This window comes from Coturnix japonica, chromosome 29 (assembly GCF_054131305.1).
Source record: "Coturnix japonica strain WE chromosome 29, WE-NBRP24, whole genome shotgun sequence".
In the NCBI taxonomy this organism is placed as follows: domain Eukaryota; kingdom Metazoa; phylum Chordata; class Aves; order Galliformes; family Phasianidae; genus Coturnix; species Coturnix japonica.
Window position 1 is genome coordinate 5,381,591 of NC_140691.1, and position 19,737 is coordinate 5,401,327.

Consider the following 19,737-nt stretch of genomic DNA (forward strand, 5'->3'; position numbering starts at 1 on the left):
GCAGTTGAAGAAAGAACCAAAGCAGCTCTTGCCAAGAGTGCTTGAAGTCCCTGTGGAGAGAAGCAAAGAACTTGGGCTTCCTCTGGGATGCTCCCCACCATGTCTCAGGAAGGAGACCAACTGCTGTTCCACTTTCTGCTCTGTGTGTGGAAAGGTACGTCTGGGTTTCTTCTGCTTGTTTTTTCTTTCTTTTTCTGGCTTTGAAGGAGAAGGGGTGGAGCAAAGGGAGACCCACTGGTCATTTGTTACCTCAAGAACAGGATGGATTTTACATTCACTGTGAAAAACCTGGGCTAGTAGCATGGGCATGTTTCAGGCTGGACTCTTCTTTTGCTGCTTAATTTCCTTTTGGCTACAGGGAGACAGCTGTCTAAAGGTGTGTTTTCAAACCCACTCTCCAAAACCATGTTTCATTGTTGCAGGTGGTTCAGTGTGCTCTTGCAGTGCAGATGCTGTAGTTTGCTGTAGAATCTGAATGGTTTCTGTTCCTAGGAGAGGACTGGGAGGAGGTAGTGAGAAGAGAATTCAATGCCTGAGGTGTATCTTAGTGAGAAATGTTGGCATGAGGTGCTGAAAGTCTTGAGCTGTCAAAGGCCAGTGAGGCTCAGACTCCTTAACCTGCTGGAGCAGGGTGGAAGCAAGGAGTGGGCACTGCCGTCCCACAAGCGGCACTTGGTTCTGGTCTTCCAGGTCTGTGCTGGCCTGGATTTCTTCTGAGAAGTTTGTTGGAGCTGCTTGGAGTAGTGAAGGGTGGGGAAGAAGTGCTGCTCAAGAGCTAAGGCTCGGCTTGATCATTTTGGATGGATTTAACCATGGTATCTGAAGACATAGTTTCCATCAGAATGATCCCAGCATTGTGCAAGTGTCTCAGCTGAAGCCCCTGAGCAGATGTGTGAGACCACCCGCCTCCTCCAGATGAGCCATAGGAAAGCTGACTGTGCCCAGCAATTACAGCTTCTGCAGATTGAATGTGCTTCCAAGTGTTTTCCTTAGTGATCAATCATGTCCCAGCACTCTGATATTCCATCTCTGTCACAATCTGGAGCATCTCTGCAAACCTTGGGTGCTCATTCCCACCAGAGTTTCTTCCTTTCTCTCTTTAGAATCAGTGTGGTGCAGTTCCCTGTGTTTGTGAGCAGCAGCCAGCAGGCTGCAAGAGATCCAATGGCAGCTTTCAGCACACAGAGGGATGTGATGGGGACAGACTGTCCTTACCGCCATGCATATGTGAGTTTTTACTGTCCTCTCTCAAGAAGTATGAAAGAATAGAGTTTGAATGATACTTGTGAGCAGGTGCTGTGCTGTAGGGGATGTCAGGTAACCATTCCTATGGGGGTGCGGGAAGGAGCAGTGAAAGTGATGTATTAGTTTGTGTTTTGGCTGTTAAAGAGGAGTTCCATTTCTGGAAGCAAAACTATGGGCTAACATGGAAAACAGAAGGGAGAAGGCTGATACCTGGATAGTGGGCTGAGCTTTGGTGACTGCAGCCATTTGCAGTAGAAGTTTTGCTGTTTTGCACAGTGGGGTTCAGAATGGGAGCTGATGATGAATGGGAGCTGCTCGAGGGACAGACTTCCATGTACAAGTTCCAGTGCCTCAATGACTTTCTTGTAGCGAGGAACCCCAAACTGAACATAAGACTTGAGGCGCAGCCTCCCCAGTGTTGAGTCCAAGGGGATGATTACCTCTCTGCTCCTGCTGGCCACACTATTTCTTAGACAGGCCAGGATGCCGTGGGCCTTCTTGGCCACCTGGGCACACTGTTGGCTCATGTTCAGCTGAGCATCGACCAACAGCCCCAGGTCCATTTCCTCTGCACAGTCCTGCAGCCACTCAGCCCCAGGCCTATAGCGCTGCATGGGGTTATTGTGGCCAAAGTGCAGGACCTGGCACTTGGCCTGGGTGTACCACATCCCATTCACCTCAGCCCAGTGAGGTTGATCCAGCTAATCTAGATCCCTCTGAAGGGGCCTCCCTTCCCTCAGGCAGATCAACACCACCTCCCAGTCAAAAGACAAAAAGAGAAGAAAGCAGAAATGAAGAAGGCTTCTCTGAGAGCTGCCCCTGCACCTGCAGAGGTGAGTCCTTGTTATGGACAGACACAGCTCTTGTTGTCAGGGCCTCCATCTGTGAGACATGAATGAGACTGTAAAATCCTGAGGGAAGTGGTGTCCTGGTTCTGTACTTGCTTTTTTCCTTTGCAGTTTTTGAAGTGTTGCACAAAATGAAGGAGAAATCTCTAAAGCAGGTGGTTGGGATGCTGGCATGGTGATGTTACTTAGTAATTAGTGCTATTATTTTGTAGTATATTAATAGTTTGCTAATAAACAAAAAACAAGGGGGGGAGGAAGGCGTTCTGATAACAGAGGATGCTGAGAAGGCAGAAACACTGAATGCCTTCTTTGCTTCTGTCTTTAGTGAAAAGGCTCTCCCTCAGAAATCCCAGACCCTGGAGGTTAATGAGAGAGTCTGGACAATAGGAGATTTCTCTTTAGTCAGGGAAGAGGTGGTCTGTGATTGCCTAGGAAACATTAATGTCCATAAATACATGGGATGGGTGCATGGGGTGCATCCACGGGTGCTGAGAGAACTGGTGGAGGTCATTGCTGAGCTGCTCTCTGTAATCTTTCAGAGGTCTTGGAGAACTGGGGAGGTGCCTGAAGACTGGAGGATGACCAATGTCACTGCAGTCTTCAAAAAGGGCAAGAAGGAAGAGCCAGGTAATTATAGGCCAGTCAGCCTCACCTCTGTCCCAGGGAAGGTGATGGAACAGCTTGTGCTGGATGCCATCTCCAGAGAACTGGGTGATAAGGAGGTTATCAGGAGTACTCAGCATGGGTTCACCAAGGGGAGGTCGTGCTTGACCAACTTGGTGGCCTTTTATGAAGATGTCACTAGCTGGGTGGATGGGGCTAGAGTGGTAGATGTAGTCTACCTTGATTTCAGAAAGGTTTTTGATACTGTCCCCCACGACATCCTTATAACAAAGCTGAGGAAGTATGGGATAGATGAGTGGACAGTGAAGTGGGTCGTGAACTGTCTGACTGGCAGAGTGCAGAGGGTTGTCGTTGGCGGTGCTGAGAGGGGATTTGATCCAGGTTTATAAATACCTGAGGTGTGGGGGCCATAGTGGCACGGCTGGTCTCTTTTCAGTAGTGCGTGGGGACAGGACTAGGGGTAATGGGCTGAAACTTCTGCATAGGAAGTTCCGCACAAATGTGTGCAAGAACCTCTTTACGGTGAGGCTGACGGAGCACTGGAACAGGCTGCCCAGGGAGGTGGTGGAGTCTCCTTCTCTGGAGATATTCAAGACCCGCCTGAACACCTACCTGTGCGACGTGGTGTAGGGAACCTGCCATGGCAGGGGGGTTGGACTCAATGATCACTAGAGGTCCCTTCCAACCCCTACAATTCTGTGATTCTGTTGGAAGGTGGGAATGCAAGAGAGAATATTGCGAGCAAAAGCTGTGGAGCGAGATAAATGGCATGAGAAAGCAAAGCTGAGAACTAAGGAAAGCTCCAGAAGAGAAAACAAAGTCCAGTAGGGCATATTTAGAGACAGGTGAAGCATCCATGAGTGCACTGAGGAGTACTAGGGTGCTCTGGAATGTCTCTTGGGCTCCCTACAGCACACATACTTGCTCTGGGGCATGTCTGGATGTCTGTAGAGCTAATTGTGGGGCCCTGAGAAACGTCTGGGGCACATTAGGGGGCACTGGCTTCCATGTGAGTGTTCCCAGGTTCCCAGAAGTCAACAGGGAAGCCTTTGGAGACCCCTTGGGAAGACTCAGTGGGGCCCTAGAGTGATGTAGCAGCTTGTGTTGGTTGCATCTGCTTGGCAGGGAAGCGATTTCCCTGGTGAGAGCTGAGTGACTGGAAGGTGATTTCCTTGGTTTAATTAATTTAATTACCTGGATTATAATTAAATAACACTGTTCAGCGTTCATTAAAGATTTCTTTTTTTTCCAAAGTACTTCAGTTGTGCAGCTGTAGCAGCTTTGCTAAGATATATCGAGTTTATTCAAAATTCCAGTGATGCTCCTAAAGCACTTGAAGTGCATTTGAGGTGGCGAGTGACAAAACAGCTCTGAGAGACACATCATCAGATCAGAACATTGGAACGGTAACTAATAGCAGAGGTTCTGATAAGAATATTGAAGTTTTCAAATTACCTTTTCTTAAAGTTGTATTTCACCAAGTTTCATCAATGTGCACACTGAAGAGCTGACTTGTTATCTTTCTTTTTATAAAAAATCATGTGTTACAATTGAGAGCAGAAGTTATAGGATGGAACATTCTCCAAGTAAAGTGCAAAAGACATTTCTTCATAGTTCCAATTAATGTCTTATGTTTTGTTCAGACTCACTAAATGATGTATTTCAGGGTACATCATGTGGGAATATAAGAAGACTATTCAGAGCAGGAGCTGCAGAGCAAGATGAACGACATGAGAAGGTAAGGCTGGGAACCAAGGACACAGCTTTTGTGTCACTCAGCCACCTGTGGCAGAGGTCAGGATTTCTGCAGGGATGGGAAATCATCCCATCACTTAGTGCCTTACAAGGAGCTGAGAAGCTTTTCTTGCTCAAGTCCTGCTTCCAAGCTTAACCACCTACAATGAAGTAGATGTCACTTTGCTGGTGTCCTTCAATTCCGTGTCTGCATTTTCCCAAAATCAGGAGGTAACCAGCTGCAGTGAAGTGAGCGATTTCAGTGCCTGTTTCTGATGGTGGCAATGAGTTCAGAGGTCACAATTAACTGACGATTCCTGTTTCCATTCTGACAAAGTCTGTAGTTGCAGCTGACTTCCTGAGGCTGCCATACGTGGTGGTGATGCAGCCTTGGGCTTCTTGGGGATTTGCATGACTCCCACCTTTCCTTTCTGTGTCTTGCAGGTCAGCTGGTGCTGGAAGCAGCCGGTATCTGAGTAGGAATGAAGGTGAGTGCAGGAGCAGCTGCTGAGGGGAGGAAGGAACTCCATGCTAATGAGCTCTGGAGCATCTGCGGGTCTGGTACCAGAGGAGGCAGCAGTGATGCTGGAGGGCACGTGGTGAGTGCATGGACAGGGTGGCACAAACGTGTGCGTGTGCTGAGGAGTTGGGTTGCACACAGGTGCACACAAAGGGGTGTTTGTGGAAGGTGTAGGCACGTACGTGTTCCCAGGGGTGGTTTGCACACGTCTGTGAATACAAAGGAGGGCACACGATGCGGTGTGTGCATGGAGGTGTGCAAAGCAGGCAGGGTGGCACACGGGTGTGCATGTGCACATGGATAGGGGAAGGCTGGGGTTACAGGTTGACCTGTGCTGAGGTGAGTGGGGGCTCACGGTGTTGCTCAGTGGTAGATTTGTTTACACTGAGTGCTAACAGGAAACTCGCACACCCTTTTTGTTTCAGCTGTGCCAGCGCTGTGATCCCTTGCTGCTGGGATGTGCTGTTGGAAGGATGGTGTGCATGCCGAGCTCCCATCACTTCCAAGCCCTACAATTCTGTGATTCTGTGAATCAAGTGTAGAGCAAAAGGGATGTTTGGGCCAGGTGACTGTAAGAAGGCTGGCTGCTTTGGATGGTGGCAGCTGATGGAAACAGGTGCTCTGGGGACCGTTCAGCTTTTAACAGAAGACAGGGGTCCTGCAGGAAGAACGACTAGGTTCTCAAAAGGCTTCAGACGTGCACACAGAGTACATCTGTCCTGCCGTGCCGTCTCTGCTTCTTTTTGATGAAAGCATTTTCATGACCACTTGTTGTGGCTGTTGCTTGTAGAAGGAGGAATGTTAGGTGCAGTTCTCACTGAGAACTTCTGCTAGGATTTCTGTGTAATTTGAATCATGAGTGTTAGCACAGTGAGTTGAAGGAGGGCCCCAGAAGCAAATTTGTTGCTGTTGAAGCACTGTGTGATGAGCAGGTGCGTGGTAAGACGTGCTGGCAGATGTTGAAGCCACTTTAAGATTGAGGTGAGAAGGAAAGGCGATGAAGGAGCTGATGGCAAAGAGCTTCCTTAGGAGGCTTGGTGCTTGCATGGGATTGTATCCGATCAACTTCTTGTGTGCTGGTGTCCATCTGTGGTTTGTGGAGCAGTTTTCATTCCAGGGTCTGTCTGGTAGGACTGTGGCTTGGGCCAGGCCAGGGCGAATCCAGTGTGCTTTACTCTCGTTCTTAGTGCTTGTTTTTGCTCAGGTGTCAATCCTCACAGAGCAAGGCCTGAGGGTGGGGTTTGCGGAGAAAGAGGACATGCAGGCCTTGTGTGACACCCACGGAGCTGCAGCGAGGCTGCATTGGTGTAAAACAAGGGAAATGCACAGAGATCTGAAGGTGGGTTTTGGGCTCGACTTATGCCAGAGGGGATGTGCGTGCTCCTTTACAATGTGCGTTTTCTGCCTACTGTATGGCAGGTGGGCTTGGAAAGTTGTTTCCGTGTTTCTGTTTTTGGGAGAAGCAGATATCAACTCTTCTCTCTATTGAAAGATTTAACAAAAGAACCTCTCCTTGCTTCTTAGTGTATGAATCACAGAATCATAGAATCACCAGGGTTGGGAAAGACCTAAAAGAACAGTCCAACCGTTCTCTTATTACCAATAGCTCCCAATAAACCACGTCCTTCAACACAACATCCAGTCATTCCTTGAACACCCCCAGGTGGGATGGCTCCACCACCTCCCTGGGCAGTCCATTCCAGTGCCTGGCCACCCTTTCTGAGAAGTAATATTTCCTAATGTCCAGCCTGAACCTCTCCTGCCGCAGCTTGAAACCATTCCCTCTAGTTCTATCAGTAATGACATGAGAGAAGAGGCCGACCCCCAGCTCACTGCAACCTCCCTTCAGGAAGTTTTAGAGAGCAATGAGGTCTCCCCTGAGCCACCTCTTCTCCAGGCTGGACATTCCCAGCTCCCGCAGACTCTTCTCATATGGCTCCATTGTGCTCCAGACCCCTCACCAGCTTTGTTGCCCTTCTTTGAACACGTTCCAATGCCTCAGTGTCTTTTTTGCAGTGAGGGGCCACAAACTGGAAACAGAATTCGAGTTGTGGCATCACCAGTGCTGAGTACAGGGGGACAATCGCCTCTCTGCTCCTGCTGGCATCAGTGTTTCTGATACATACATTCTCATGTATGTAAGTGTCACATGTGTGACATCCTTTTTGATGGAGTTCCGTGACGGGAGTTCAGTGGATTTGAGAGCTGACTTGAAGCCTGTGGGCATCACCCAGGAGTTGGGGTGAGAGGATGAGGCGTAGGAACAGGAACCTCTTTGGTCGTTATTAACTCCCAACTTTTTGGTCAGGAATCTCTGTGTGTTTTTTTATCATGTAAAGAACAGAGTCATTGTGCAGCTTGTGAATGAATTGATTCACGCCTGCTGATTGGTGCTGTTCTCTACAGGGAGCTGCAGTGGAAATGGACACTTGTGGTCCACTGTCTGCCCCCCTCCCGCATGCCCAGATCAGCCAAGTTGTCAAGGCCTGGCTCTTGGTTGGTGAATTGTGCCAAGGTCAGAGAGTTGGATTTTCTGGGCTTTGAGACACGTCTTCCAGATGCACGTTGTGTTATTTCTGATGTGTTGACCTGTTGAGGTCCAGCCCCAAATGAGGATTCAAGTACTACCACCGCAGGAATGGTTTAGATTGGAATTGGAATGCAGAAGGCTGAAGCCAGCAGGAGCAGGGAATCCATCATCCAAGGGCTTGGTGCAGCTCTTCTTTGCTCAGTTGTGGAAGCATCGTAAAGTTGCTGGGCGGACAGGCATCACGTAGCCTGAGACTCAGCATGACTTGCAGCAAGTGGATGGGACGGTTGTGCTGTGTGTGTTATTCCATGACTGTCTTAGCCCTGCTCACTGACCTGCTCTTTCTCTCTCCTCTCCTCGCCCTCCACCCACTGCCTCGGTGCAGCTTTTGCTCTCATTTCATCCGAGCAAAGCGACAAGGAACTGCTGCAGATAGCTTGAGGTGATCTCACTGCCAGGTACGTGCCATGTTTTGTCCCCCCCGCATGGTTTTGCAGGCCGTGTGGCACCGTGTTTAGTAACACAGCCTCATGCAGCTTTGATGTGACCCTGGTCACGGGTGGGTTTCTCCACTGCCCTGCAGCTCAGCCCTCAGAAGGGCTGTCTCTCAGAATGGCCGCCCTAGACCCCGTCCCCATCTCTGCTGCCCTCCCCGTCCCTTCAGCCGTTCCCGGTTCGGGCCGGGCGACACCGGGCAGGTGGGTGAGCGGAGCGGGGAAAGATGTGGGCAGGGAGTGGGGTGTGAGGGGCAGGGCGGAGCCTAACGGGGGCGGGGGGCGGGGCTAAGGGGAGGGGAGAGCAGGGATTGGTGGGAGAGGGAGCCAATAGGAGGTAGAGAGGAGTTGGGCACAGGGTGATGTTAACACCCCTTTGTGACGTCATAATGCCCCTTTGTGATGTCATAATGCTTCTTTGTTACATCATAATGCCCCTTTGTGACGTCATAATGTCCCTTTGTGACGTCATAATGCCCCTTTGTGACGTCATAATGTCCTTTTCTGATGTCATAATGCCGCTTTGTGATGTCATAATGCTCCTTTGTGACGTCATAAAGCTCCTTTGTGACGTCGTAATGCCCCTTTGTGACATCATATAGCTCATTTGTGATGTCATAAAGCTCCTTTGTGACGTCATAATGCCCCTTTGTGACATCATAATGTCCTTTTGTGACGTGATGAAGCTCCTTTGTGATGTCATAATGCTTCTTCGTGACGTCATAATGTCCCTTTGCGACGTCATAATGCCCTCTGTGACGTCATAATGCGCCTTTTGACGTCATGATGCCCTTTGTGACATCATGAAGCTCCTTTGTGACATCATAATGCCCCTTTGTGACGTCATAATGTCAGTTTCGGATGTCATAATGCCCCTTTGTGATGTCATAATACCCCTTTGTGACGTCGCAGTGCTCCTTTGTGACGTCATAAAGCTCCTTTGTGACGTCGTAAAGCCCCTTTGTGACGTCATAAAGCTCTTTTGTGATGTCGTAAAGCTCCTTTGTGACATCATAATGCCCCTTTGTGACATCATAATGCCTTTTGTGACATCATAAAGCTCCTTTGTGACGTCATAATGCCCCTTTGTGACATCATAATGTCCTTTTCTGATATCATAATGCCCCTTTGTGATGTCATAATACCCCTTTGTGACGTCATAATGCTCTTTGTGACGTCATAAAGCTCCTTTGTGATATCATAAAGCTCCTTTGTGATGTCATAATGCCCCTTTGTGACATCATAATGTTCTTTTCTGATGTTATAATGCCCCTTTGTGATGTCATAATGCTTCTTTGTTACATCATAATGCCCCTTTGTGACGTCATAATGTCCATTTCTGATATCATAATGCCCCTTTGTGACGTCATAATGCCCCTTTTTAAAATCATAATGCCCCTTTGTGACGTCATAATGCTTATTTGTGACGTCATAATGCCCCTTTGTGACATCATATCACCCCTTTGTGATGTCATACTACCCCATATGAAGTCCAGACAGAGTCAAAACTTATGGACCTGCACGAGGATCACTTTCAAGACAGTGGCTCTGTTGCTTCAAGCCTATTTGCTTCGTCCTGCCGCCACTCTACTACCAAATATCAACAACCTCTCTCATGATTGAACTTGCAAACATTTCACACTAACCCTTGTGTTTCTATGCCTTCCTAGGTGATTTGAGCCCTTGTCAACCCCAATGATCCAAACCAAGTAGTGATGTGCAGTGTGTTTCCATCAATGGAGAGTTCTTACTAAGCACAAATCGCTGCAATTCGGATGACAGCCTTCCACATGGTAACAGTGATGGACACAAGGGGCTCATCCACGTTCATGCTCTCATATCTCCTGGCTCTGCTGAAGCTCCTGACCTGAGACTGCCAGACACCACAGTCACCTGCCTGGATTGTGACCCAGCGCCTTTGCAGTGCTGCCCATCCCAAGCACAGCCCGAGTGCCCCAGCAGCAGCACCTCCATGCAGGAGCAGGTCAGCATCAGTGAGGTGAAGCTGAGCATCTTAGATGGGGACTTAGAGTCAGGCTGCCAGTCCCAGGCACCAGGCAGCAGCACCAGCTCTGAGCCACTCTCATCTTGACAAGAGGAGTCCCATCTTCACCCTTGACCTCTCAAGTCCTCCTGTCTTTTATTGAATAAAGTCTCTCTCATGCTCAATCATCGCCTTGGCTGCATTCCGAGTCTTCATTCACAGGGATTGGGATGAATGCAACAAACAGCAAGGCAGCTCAGCTTGCAATGCTATGGCTGTGGGGTTCGTGCAGGCAGAGCTCTGGGTTCCCATTTTGCATGGCTTTAGGATGTCTGCAGCATTTTGTATGGGAGCAAATAATCTCTAGCATCCAGGTTGCTGCTCATGATAATCCCAGTCTTCCTGGCTGTCGCTTTGTGATACCTTTCAAAGCCTTTTGATACTCTTTGATGCCTTGGCTGCTCCCTAACACTTCTGTCCTCCTGCCGTTTTGACTCACGTCTCCCACTTTTAAGCTGGCTTTGCAGATCATCTCCAGCCCTGTCATCATCACGCTGCAGCAGGAGGTGCTCACCTGGCCCAATGTCTGGCAGTACAGCTTGTTCTGCAGATGAGCAGCTGCCTCCTCATCTCTTCAGCTACAGTAGTTTTTCTCAGGGCAGTTAGATGCAGTCACGCTCCTCTGGATTTGGTGTGTTAAATCCATGCTGCATGGCAGCAGTCAGTGCAATACAAAGGTGTTCTGTGTGCCACAGCATTTCTCCAGGGGCTGCCAAAGGTAGAAGCACAACACAGCACCATCCTTCTGACAGTAATGTCTGTGAGTATTAGACATGTGAGCACTGCATCATCCCCAGCGTGTCAGTGCTTTTCCACACCAACCTGATTCTCACACTCTCTGCACTGAATGTAACTCTGCTCTTGTGGAGACAAATGCTTTCTGTCACATCCTCCATCCCTGCAACCATTTGCCGGTAGGCAGCTCTTGCAGAAGAATCAAGCAGCAGAACCTTGTGCTCACCCTACAGCATGCAAATGCTATGAAAGCAGAAATAACCTGGCGTGCTCTGGGTCTGCAAGGCTGCACAGATGGGAGAGGTAGATTGTGTTTTTGCAGTGGAAGTTTCCAGTATTTTCAGTACATAGTGTAGGCCCTAACTGAATGTATAACCCTCTTGTAAAACAGCTGTATAAGTAGTTTTTGCACCAAGAAAGTTGCTGAACAGAGTTAAGTTCAGACTGAGGGCATTCTGACATGGGGAGAATTGAGACAAGCACAAGATAAATACACAGGGTGGGTAGAGCCCAGCACAGGACAGAATGAATGTACTGACTTTTGGAAACATCGCCCTTCTCTCTCCACAGAAAAGTACGAGGCAGACCTAAAAACAAGAGGTTGGTAATTGACCTTATATGGAAATGAATCCTAGCAACAGTCTCGAGGAGTCTGTGAGCCTGAGGTGCTCAACCAATGAGAGCCATGAGAGCATCACCTGCATTGGGTTTAGGGCACAGAACAGAATTGATTTCACTGACTGGTGTGCAGTTTCTCCCTTGCCAATAGGGGATGTGCGCGCAGTATTGCAATAATGAATAAGCACTGCTGCTATCGCTGCCAGCTTTGCCTAACTAGAAATCTTTGAGAGTTTCTCACACAAGGGGTGAGGGTAAGAAAGTAAAGAGGCACAGAAAACTAAGGGAAACTGCTCTTCTTTATCTTATCTATAAAAATTGATACGATGCTGTTGTGCATTTTTTTTTTAATTTTTATTTTTAATTTTTTGCCAATGTCAGTTAGATTGTTTTAAAATATCCACACACCAAAATCTGACTACCAAGCAAATTTAATGAAAATGAAATGAAGGTGAGTTAGCGGGAAGCACAAGGCCATATTGTATTAGGCTCTAGCAAATTTACAAGCAGTCACTGCACGAAGAGGTAGATCTGAGTTGCACATTATATGATTTCCACAAAGATTAAGGAAATCTGAAGCTTTCAATATATTTTTTTTGTTCTTTTTTCATTTCATTTTTTAAACACCTGACCCAGACCCCAACCCTCACAGGAGCTGTAAAGACAACAGCATTAACCCGCAATGTAACTCTAATCCTAACCCTTACCCTGATTCTAAAATCGTCCCTAACTCCAAATGTAACAACAAAAATGATGCTAGAAGTTTGTAGCAAAAGGAACCTTAACCCTGATCATAAGCCAAAAAACAATCATTAAGGTAACAATAATCTTTACCTTAAAAGTAATATTAATCAGAGCCCAGATGATGCCTGCATCCAATCAGAAGCATGCTTTGCATTATTTAAGAGTTGTATTTTTTCCAATGAACTCTCTCTATTATCACGTTTATAAAGTAACAGAGTCTGTTCTTTTTCTCCTGACACTGTGCCTTACTCCTGACATCCCCTGAAAATGACCCAGATAGGGCACCATCAAAGTAATGCTAATAGTAATGTCAATCTTAAGGGTATCTCTAGCCTCAGTGTTAATGGGACGCTAACAACAATCCCAACAGCCTTAAACATTCTGGTGGTGTGAAAGAGGTGCTGCCTTGCACATGCTGGGCAGTCCCATTGCCTGTTAAATGCAGGCGGCAGCGTAGAAACATGATGCCCGTGGTCAGAATGCCCTGTGGCAGATCCTGGCACCGGAGAACTGACCGGAGAACCATGAGAGAACTGACAACAAATCACTCGACATCAGAACCGACCCAGTGGTTATTTACAAGCCTTGGGTGACCCAGACAGGATCTCAGAGTGGTGAATGTAGGTACAGAAGTTGTTACTACTCTGTTTTCTTCTAAAAGCTGCTCAGCTGCTTTGCGTTTCAGACCATCCCTGGCTTCACTGTGTGCATCTGTCCAATTGATACCAGGTGTTTTTTCATCTCGGAAGTTGGGGGGGGCGGGGGAGAGGGGAAACAGACATCAATTCAATTACTCATTTATTTATTGACAGACATTCACGTTTGCTACGTTTGGAGAAGATTTATTTGTTTTCTGTGGTTTGATTTTTTCTTTTTTTCTTTTCCCACTCCTCCCCCCCCCCCCCCCCCCCTTTATTTTTTTAAATTAACCTTTGTGTTCTTCCCCTATAATCAAAAGAGAACGGATCCCCAGGGTCTGTCCCGCAGACATTCTTTCCGTGGTCTCTGCTGCCACCTGCTGGCCAATACACGGAACTGCCACTGTTGGGCGTTTGGTGCCGCAGGAAGCACAACGCAGATCTGAGTTCTGACCGGTCTACGCAGCAAATCCGCCAATCTTTATTGTGATAAGCCCTCCACATGGCATTGCGCATACACTCGAACACGCAACAGGCACAGATTTCTCCTAACTCCTTGAGGAGCAGGCAAGCAGAACAACTGAGCGCACCACTGCTTGTGATTGGGCCACCCCCATCATAGAGATGTGTGTTAGATCTTTTACCCACCCCTGGACTGGCCTTGTTGTTTAACGATAACCTCTGAAATCTGAGTTACTGGTTCTACCACCTGTAGTGTAGAATAGGTAGCCAATAAATGCTTTTCAACTGTGATGTATCTTTATTCTGCTCCATGCCAAACCTGTAACCAAAACCTCATAGGGGTTCACAAAGAACTCTGGCTCTGCCAGAGCCCCCATCCAGACCCTTCTTGAATTACATTCACGTCTAGTTTGGCTGAAAAGGTTGGACTATAAATACTCAGTGCTTGGGCCTGTTTAACAGATATTTCCTGATTATGCTGTCCATTGATCTTTTTAAACTGAACTCCTGCTCTAATCTGGTCTTTAAACATTTGTTGTCTCAAGACCCTAATGGGTCCAGACTGGATTACCTTAGGGGCTGGATGCCTAAGTCATGACAGCAGATGGTTCTCTGACCTTTCCACCACCATTCAGAGCCTGCATCTGGCCGCAGGCACTCTTGTCTCCCCATCAATTGGGCAGCCTGTTGTATTACAGCATCTGAGGGCCACTGGGGGGTTCAGTATGGATAACATAGACCCATCCTGATGTAAAGGTGATGGCTGTAGGATGAGATCCCTCGAAGCCTGATGAAAAATTTATTGACTGGGCTCTCAAAATCATCATAATAGATTTCCTCTTTCATGCCTAATTCTCTAATATAATTTTGTTAGTCCTCCATAGAGGACCACAGGCTGATATTTAATGGTATGTCATTCTTATTTGGCCATGTTATATGACACACAGCCATAAATCATTCACTGATCAAATGGCTATCCTCATTATGTTGGACAGAGCATACAGTCTTTGCCTGAGGGCAGGGTGAGTAGTAATGGATGTCAGTTTTGAAATTTCCAGTCCATTCACCACAGCGCTTTCTGCCTCCATGTCCCATAACCAGAGCAGCTATGCTGGCATGCTCTCTTGGTTTCTGTCTAAACCCCTGTACTATATCCAACAGTTCAGCTGCTGTATTATGGGCAGCAGGGTTTGGGGGGTTGGACACTGGTCAGGGCACTCCCACCAGCCTATCCTGCATTTTTTTTTTCATTTTTGGGTTACAATCAGTCAGATCTCAAATAGATCTAGTCCAAATGGAACCTCAAAATCTGACCTTTTAGTGCCTTCATTTACAGAGTCCATTTTATACAGATTCCCTGTACAGGGTCCCCATGGTCTTCCAGAGAGATGTTCCTGATCTTCCATAGGAGAATGATTGAATTAGGTTTTTTCCCCATCAAAACTGCCACCTGTCTTTCCAGTTTTTCAACACTGTCATTCAATAGCTGATTTGCATCAGCCTGAGCCTCTTCTGTTATGTTCAGACAGTTCAAGGCCATCAACAGTGGCCATGCCACCATGAACGCAGCTAACTCTCATTCTCAAGTTGTAAGTATGTCTTTGCTAAGACCATGGAAATACTCAGTCAGGTGGGCCAGGGACTCATGGACCCTCCCTCCGTCCCACACAGGGCCCCATTTTTCAGTGACAGAAGCAGTGCTGCATTTTGAGGATCCTAGGAATCCCAGGACATGCCCTGACAAAAGGTCATTCAAAGGGGTAGTCTTTCCCCATCCAAACCACCCCATGATATTCACAGAATCACAGAATTGTAGGGGTTGGAAGGGACCTCCAGAGACCACTGAGTCCAGTCCCCCTGCCAAAGCAGGTTCCCTACACCACGTTGCACAGCTCGGCATCCAGGCAGGTCTTGAATATCTCCAGAGAAGGAGATTCCACAACCACCCTGGGCAGCCTGTTCCAGTGCTCTGTCACTCTCACCGTAAAGAAGTTATTGCACACATTAGTGCAGAACTTACTATGGTCCAGTTTCTGTCTGTTTCCCCTTGTCCCGTCTCCACACACTGCTGAAAAGAGTCTGGCCTCACCACTTTGCCCCCCACACCTCAAATATTTATAGACCTGGATCCTGTCCCCTCTCAGCCTTCTTTTCTCAAGGCTAAACAGACCCAGTTCCCTCAGTCTCTCCTCATTGGGGAGATGCTCCAGGCCCTTCACCATCTTAGTGTCCCTCTGCTGGACTCTTTCTAAGAGATCCCTGTCTTTTTTTTACTGGGGAGCCCAGAACTGGACACTATTCCAGATGAGGCCTCACCAGGGCAGAGTAGAGGGGGAGGATCACCTCCTTCGACCTGCTGGACACGCTCTTTTTAATACACCCCAGGATGCCATTGGCTTTTTTGGCTACAAGGGCACACTGCTGGCTCATGGTTAATCTGTCGTCCACCAGGACGCCCAGGTCCCTCTCAGCAGAGCTCCTCTCCAGCAGCTCTTCCCCCAGCCTGTACTGGTGCATGCAGATATTTCTACCCAGGTGCAAGACTCTACACTTGCTTTTGTTAAACCTCATCCGGTTTCTTACTGCCCGGCTCTCCAGCCTGTCCAGGTCTCGCTGAATGGTAGCATCAGCCTTCAGGTGTGTCAGCCAATCCTCCCAACTTCGTGTCATCAGCAAACTTGCTGAGGGTGGTCATTGATGAAGATGTTGAACAAGACCGGACTCAGCACAGACCCCTGGGGGACGCCGCTCGTTACAGGCCTTCAGCCAGACACTGCACCACCAACGACAACCCTCTGCACTCTGCCAGTCAGCCAATTCTCGACCCACTTCACTGTCCACTCACCTATCCCATACTTCCTCAACTTTGGTATAAGTATGTCATGGGAGACTGTATCAGTTATAGAGGTTATAGAGTTCAATTCCTGCAGTCAATTTGGCGGCCCAGGTGGGACCAGCTCTGTTCGCTGCAGGACCAGCTGAGAGGGAGACACTTTTGGCGCACCCTGAGATTTCTCTGAAGGACTCCCTTCCTCACCTGATCACTGCAGGGACAGATAAGGACCACCCATAGGTGGACCAGGTATGTGTATGGTAAGTGGAGCCCATATGTCTTGAGGAGACATCCTACACAGTTTACAGCCATACGTGCTGCTCCCAGGGAGGTGAGCTCATGGCTTTGGTTGCCAGCTGGGGTAGGAAGACTCCTTGGGTGAGTTCCTATGAAAGGGAACTGTATGTCATATGAATGGAAACAAGAACAACTACTCTCTCCCAGGTGGTTGGCAATAGGAGGGACCTAGGTTGGTCTCTCCTACGGGTATGGGATATAGTGGATAGCCTGTCAAATGGTAGCCTGGGTTCTCCAAGTTGTAATCACGGGGCTTATAGGTTGTATGTTCAATATTATCATCTGCTTTAAGTGTTTGGTACCGTGTGTCAAGCCGACTCTGGGAAAAACATTAACGTTTACAACTGGTCGACCAGAGTATGAGTGTTATTAAGATTCCAGCTAGAAAACGTTGTCAGCATTGTGTAGTATGAATAAACCATGGTTTTTGATCTAAATGTCAGAGTGAGTGTGGTGTGAGTGAGACACAGAACAGCTGCAGGGTGAGTGCCGAGTCCCGATCCATGCTTCCTTCCTCCTGTGAGGGAAATGGCCAGACACGGACAAAGTGAAAGACTGTGTTGTGTGTCCACTCATATGTACTTTCTGCTTGTATGTAAGAAGACGGGAGTTTGTACTCTGTAGATTAGTAAGATTGACCTGAGGAGAGGTGTACATTCCACCACCAATGAGTGTCAGCCCATTTATGTAATACTATGTACTGCTTGTGAGGAAGTGTGTGAGGGAGGTGGTTCAATCAGTGCTGGTTCTGTGGCACAGTGTTTATAACTGAAGAATACAGACTGTATTAAGGGAGTTTATGTGAACTGAAGAACCGTACTGTTTGACAAACTGTTTTGATGGTATAAGAAAGTGTAATTGTTAATGATATATGAAAGTGTATTTGAGGGAATGTGGAAGTGTATCTGAGCATAGAAACAGAGGAAGCATTTACAGAGGAAAAAGGGTTAAAGTGAGTTTACCTGCACTGACATGAGAGCAACACCCTGAACCTCTGCCCTGTGAGCTGAGCAGAGAAGAGTGGAGACACAGTCCCCGTGTATCAGGTAGTGTTATTCTGCTTACCAAATGAATGAGTTCACTACAGAAGAGGCAAATCTTCCCCTCTGCTCCATTTGTGGCATACTCTGGAGTTAAAGGCATTGCAGAGCTATGGCACATCTACTTTCTTTCAATGATGACACCTTAGTGTGCTCTGGGCTCTCATTTCAATTGCATCTAAAGAAGTCTAGGGTCATGCCAGCTGACAGGAAGCTGGCAAATGTTGTCTCATTGTAAGGAAGAGCAAGAAAGATGACATGGGCAATTATGGACCTGTCAGTCCAGAGCCTGGTAAAATTATGGAGAAAATGATGGTGGGAGTTATGGAAAAACAGCTGAAGGACAATTCTGTCATTGGTCGCAGCCATCACAAGTTTGTGAGGCGGAGGTCCTGTTTAATTTAAACTCATTTTGTGACACAGTTATCCGTTTAGTTGACCAAGGGAAGCCAGTTGATGTAATCCTTGAGGATTTCAGTGGAGATTTTGACACTGTTTCTCACAACAACCTTCTGGACAGAATGTTCTGCATATGGCTAGACAGAAACACAATGTGGTGGGTGAGCAGTTGGCCAGTAGGTCAGTCCCAAAGGATTATAGTCAGTTTTTTCCATCAGGATGGTAGATGGTCACTGTCGGGGTCCCCAGGGTTCCATTTGGGGGCCACTTTCCTTTCATGTTTATGCAGATGATTTGAATGCAGGACTAGAAGACGTTCTGAGCAAGTTTGCTGATGAGACCAGATGAGGAGGTGCTGTTGCCTTGACTGAGGGTGGAGAGGACTTGCAGAGAGATGTGGACAAGTCAGAGAAGTGGGTACCAGTTGGTACTAAGCACCAAGTGCATAAAGTATAACAAGAACAAGTGCCTGATTGTGCACCTGGGTAGGGGCAATGCTGGACATACACACTGACTGGATATGGGACACCTGAGAGGAGTCTGACTGGAAGGGGTTGGGGTGCTGGTCAGCATCACACTGAATGTGAGTCAGCAGTGTGCCAAGGCAGCCAGGAAAGACAACGGTCCCCTGGAGTGCATGAAGCAACTTATTGCCAGCTGGGTGAGGGAAACGATCATCCCTCTCTGCTCTGCATTGCTACTGCCTCACTAGCAGCACTAGGTGCACTTCTGGGCACCACAGAACATAAAGGACTTCAAACTCTGGGAGAATGTGCAAAGGAGGGCACTGGAACTGAGAGATGTGAAGTTCAGTGTTTCACAGGGATTGACTGCTTGTTCAGACTGGGCCCTTCTCACATCCCTTCTCAGATCCTGCAATGAAACATAGGTCTCATATGGGACATGAACCTCACAGCGTCCTTGCACCACATGTAGAGCCTGGGATCTTCTGTCCCCATGTCTTTCATTTAACATCATACAGACCTCCAACCCATTGCCCCAGGAAATGCCAGGAGCCAACATGAGAGACAGGATCTCTCTACCACTGGTCTTGCAATCAGGGCTTGTCCTGTCTGCTTCGTAAGGCAAAGGAGAGGTTTCTTAGCATGCCAGTGCCTTTGCCTGCCTGTAGTCATGGCTTCCAGTTATCTTCTCTAACAAGTCCCTTGGGAAGCTTACTTGGTAATGTTCCTCAGTGGGCCCATTAATACTCCAAGAAACTTCACTGTTACTTCTGACTTTGTCTTGTTGAGCACTTCGTGCAAACTTCTCTCTGCACTGGAGGCTGATGAACGCAGCATCAAATGCACCCTGGGACCATTATAACCTAAAGAATCTCCTGTGCCTTATGCCATCTTGTTATCTTCTTCAGGTTATCAGAACTTGTTCAGCAAAAAGGAGGGATATCTGGAGAGAGCTTAAAGAGAAAGAATCCATTATAAATTTATTGTCTCTTTATTTATAGCTGGGTTTAAAGCAGCACTGTGCAACTGATACCAATCCAGGATGTCCCAATGAGTTCTGTACTGTTACTGTGTTGACAAAGGTCTTCTCAACCTCCCCACCCAATTTCTGCTCACAATGGACCTATGGGACTTGCATCACTTTTCTTCACATCACTCTTCTCCTCTGCATTCATCCACTCAGTGTTAAAACTGCTTTGCACCAACTCCCACTGGCTTTCCTCAGAGAACCAGCTACACATGGAAAAGGAAAGATTTATTGTTTTTATCTGGCCAGCAAATGGAAGGAAAGGTGATGCAATTGAATGAACAGTAAAACACAGTGATCAACAGCATGCCATGTTCAAGCGGCATCTATTGAAGTTTGTCTTTCATATGGAATACTTTTAAAAGAAATGATTTAGACTGAGGTAGGATAGGATAGATTGAATCACAGTGAAATAGTTGACAACAGAGGCCATCAGACTCT

The 19,737-nt window shown here is 47.5% G+C and overlaps 1 long non-coding RNA gene across 1 annotated transcript; it reads left to right on the plus strand.

The window, feature by feature from the left end:
• Positions 1 to 2,356: 2,356 nt before the first annotated feature.
• LOC146755888 (uncharacterized) lies at positions 2,357 to 8,207 on the plus strand. The gene is made up of 4 exons (XR_014937829.1): positions 2,357 to 2,720; positions 4,384 to 4,455; positions 4,896 to 5,050; positions 7,887 to 8,207. It is a non-coding gene; the product is annotated as an uncharacterized LOC146755888 (long non-coding RNA).
• The last annotated feature ends 11,530 nt before the right edge of the window (positions 8,208 to 19,737 follow it).